The following is a 4,074-nucleotide window of genomic DNA, read 5'->3' on the forward strand; positions in this document are numbered from 1 at the left end:
TTGCCACTGTCTGCCTGTGATAGAGGAAGTCAATATTTAAAGTGGTGCCAATCAATTGAACTACTCTGTCCTGGATGGTGATGCGTTTCTTGAGTGTTGGAGCTGCATTAGCCCAAGCAAGTGGAGAGTATTCCATCACACTCCTGACTTGTGCCTTGTAGATGGTGGACAGACTTTGAGGAGTCAGGAGGTGGGTTACTTCCTTTGGTAGAATTCCTGGCCTCTGCTGTGCTGTTGTAGCCACAGTATTTATACGACTGGTCCAGTTAAGTTTCACGTCAATGGTGTGTTGGTTGGTGGGTGGTACTGGGGGATTCAGCTAAGGTAATGCCATTGAATGACAAGAAGAGATTCTCTCTTCTTGGTGATGGTCTTGTTAGGTCTATCACTGGTTGTCTCTTACCACCCTCCTTGTTTCTAGATCTTTGATTCACACCCCCAACCTATGCTCCCCTTTTGTGTCTCTTTCCTACTATAGCTTACTGTCTCTCCTGTCCTGACATTCCAGTGTGGTAAAGATTATTTATTCTCCTGTTCTTTTGGAAAACGTTTCTGAATCGAAATAGAAAAAAAGGTGAAAGATACAAAATCTATTATTTGAATTGTAAATCAGGGGGGAGCGCGAACGCAGTCCCCCACTACCACAAATTTTGCAGTTGAGTATCCCGCATTTGGGGACATCGCAGGCGTTGCAGGCGAAGTGCAATGGGCTAGCCTCGTCCTGGTAGAACCACCTTCATGATCATGGTCTCTCCCCTCCTGTTGTTGTACCTATTTATTGTTCTGAGATAAGGAAGACTAAACAGCTGAAAAATAAATGAAAGAACTGTGATATCAAATAGAACACACCAGGAAGCCCCAGGAAAATATGTCAAAAAATCAAAATTGCTGAAGAATATTGAAGGCTTTGCGCCAGAGAAAGGCAAGGAGGACAGGGGACATCAGTGGATAAGGCTAGCAGAAGCTTGTTCTCTAGAAAATTGGTGGTGAGAAGAAAGAATAGGTTGATGGAAGTGCTGGAGAGATTCGAGACAGAGAGGAGGAAGTGTAAGAGGAGAACATGGAATGTTAAAGGGGTGGAACAAAACAACAGGAATAGTCTTTTGGCCCCTTGATCCTGTCCTGCTGTTCATTGAGATCATGGCTGACTTGTTACCAAACTTCAGATACCTGCCTTTGCTCATACCCCTTAATACCTTTGGTTAACAAAAATCTGTCAATTTCAAACCCTAAATTAATAATTGACCTAGCATCAACTGCTTTTTGTGGAAGAGAGTTGCAAACTTCTACCATACCTTGCATGTAGAAGTGTTTCCTAAATCCACTACTGAAAAGCCTGACTCTAGACATTAGGCTATGTCCCCTAGTCCTAGGATGAGAAATTAGGGTCGGTAGCGCTTCCTTGCAACCAGTGTTGTTAAGCATTGAAAATGGGGTCTGCGGTGTGCGTGCACACCTCTGATGTGCGCTGGAAGTATGCAGAGCACGCACTTCATGACATAGTTGCTTATGTTGGTTTGATGCTTGTGCTGCCATTTTAAAGTTCTGCACTCTTGCTGATGCTCTCAGTTAAGGCTGCACATTTGCTATGCCTTGAGCAACATGAAGGATACCCCGCCAATGTTATTTGAATGGATCATCAATTACTTACATGTTAGTTACTGGTTGATTTCTTATACCTGTTACAGTAATTCTACAAGTTTTTGTTGCTTTCCATAATTGTTTCAAGTTTCAAAATTCTACAAGGAGTGGTGTGGTATTGAAGTATTTTTTGCTAATCTCATTGCTTACACACATTGGTGCACTAGTAGGTTTTCCTCTTGAAATTGAGTATGACTGGGAGAATAAACAGAGGCCATACAGAGTGGGCAAGCTGCTAGGTGAGAAAAAGGCTCCCAGCGGAAGCCACATTGCAGTATAGAATTGTCCTACCTGAACCACAGCAATGATCAATGTTTGAGGCATCTATGCTTCACCACAGAGGTCCTCACTGAAATCTGCCACCTGCTGCGGCTACGACTCCAACCTCAGAGTAGAGCAAGTACCGCATTGCCAGTGGTTGTGAAGGTGACTGACTATGAACTTTTATGCATTCAGGACCTTCTAAGCTATTGCTGGAGATATTAGCAATATCTTGTAGTTTATAGTTCACTGTTGCATAAGGGAGATCACTGAGGCTCCCTCTATTCAAAGAGAGAGAACTTCATTTCATTCTTTCCTGCCAGAGAGAAGCAGGCAGAGAGAGCACTAGGGTTTGCAAGGTTTGTAGGCTTACCCCTGGAGCAGGGTACCTCTGACTGCATATTTTGTCAGCACTGCATGTTACTTCTGCCCTGTGCCAGAACCTAAAGGGATTCCACATCCTTAATGTACAGCTGGTGTGTGACTATAGCCAGTGCATCATGCAGGTCAGTGCTTGGTGTCCTGGCAACATTCAAATGCCTTAATTCTGTGGCTGTCCAGCTATATCAGCTGTATTTCAACCACCCTGGCAATCCAAAGGGTAGCAAGCGGGTGATAAGGGTCATTCAATGATGGTATGGTTCATGACTCTGGTTCACAAACCTGGCACATGTACGCGGCATACATACAATGAGAGCCATATTGCCATAAGAAATGTTATAGAGCAGACCATTGGTGCACTGAAGCAGCAGTTCTGCTGCCAAGACCACTCTGGTGGAGCCCTGCAGTACACGGTTGAATGGGTCACAAGGTTTATGATAGTAGACTGCATGCTGCACAACTTTGTCGTCATGTGGGAACATCCTTGCCAACACCCATCAGGAGAGAAGCTGAGAAGCAGCAGAAGGAGGAGGACTAGCAAGGGAGAATGCAATAATAGTGGCGCTGGTGGTGAGATCATGAATGCTATCATTGTGAGAGAGGGCAACAGTTTTGTGCTTCATGGAGCCACAGCCAGTCCACCGATGCGATGCCTGAGCAATCTTAGTAATGTGTTGGAGGACTAACTGGTGGGTTGCTGTCACATCCTGAAAATTCCTTTTGAACACTGGCATTCCCTGGCATGATGGCAGCACTCAGCTTGCATGAGAGGAGACTGAGCTTGTAGGGCAACAAGCTGACCCAACATGATGTCTGTCTGTGATTTTCTGGGCCGAACCTTCGGAGACCCATAGAGGCTGAACCAGTTGTCAGTGGGTCAACATGTTCATGCCTCCAGGCAAACTTGTTGGAGGCGGGTGAGTAACAAAAGCAGGTATCCAGTGGCAGGTAGCCTATTAGTGGCAATTAACTAGCTACTTGAGGCCAGATTGGGGACACCACCTGGATCTTACCAGTGGTAGACCAGCCGTATGCCATGGACAAAGTCTGGCTAGTTGTTGGTGGAGGCCCTTTGTCAGCCCATGGGACCCGCGAGTCCTCCTTTTTTAATGGTCCCACCCCCACATAGAGCCTTTTCTGCCACAGGAGGGGATGCCTTTCTGCAGTACCTATTTCTTCTGGTGGAGCTGCCGGCAGGACATCTTTGCATGCCCTCCCTTTGAGCCAGCTGTTCCACATTAATTGGACGGTGCTACCGAGATGGCCTCTTAATTGGCTGCCTCCGGTAAGATCATGCAGACAGGCGGGCAGGCATCACCAGGAGGGTTAAAACCTGCTTTTGGTCCCGACCTCAGAAAATCTTCAAAGGGGGTAATATTCTGCCTTGGGGGCTGAATCTTGGTGAAGACCCCATGTCCTGCTGCCGAGGCCGGATTCAGGAGCCGCTGGCACTTGGAAGGCGATCAACTGGCTCTATGTGTTCTTTCAGAGGCCGGCTAATTAAGGGTCATCAGGCATGATGGTGGGCAGACCACTAAAGGAGCGGACACGGGCACGGAAGTGAAGGTGGCATGAGGTCATGCCGTGCAGGTTTTAGTGCCATTTTTAAAGGGCTGCAAGCCTCAAAATCATTGGCACTGCCATAACATCTGAAGAAGGCAAGAAAATCCACAGACAATGATGGATGGAAAATCCTGGGTGGCCGATGGTGCAGTGGTGCCTCTCTGAAGGCTCTCCTGCATGCTGCAAAGACAATGTGAGAGATTCTATTCCCCTATGAGACGAGAAGTA

At 46.7% G+C, this 4,074-nt stretch overlaps 1 non-coding gene across 1 annotated transcript; it reads right to left on the reverse strand.

The window, feature by feature from the left end:
- Positions 1–610: 610 nt before the first annotated feature.
- On the reverse strand, positions 611–769 carry LOC144684091 (U1 spliceosomal RNA). The gene has a single exon (XR_013577387.1). It is a non-coding gene; the product is annotated as a U1 spliceosomal RNA (small nuclear RNA).
- Between the last annotated feature and the right edge of the window lie 3,305 nt (positions 770–4,074).

Source organism: Cetorhinus maximus, chromosome 8, assembly GCF_964194155.1.
Source record: "Cetorhinus maximus chromosome 8, sCetMax3.hap1.1, whole genome shotgun sequence".
NCBI classification, from domain to species: domain Eukaryota; kingdom Metazoa; phylum Chordata; class Chondrichthyes; order Lamniformes; family Cetorhinidae; genus Cetorhinus; species Cetorhinus maximus.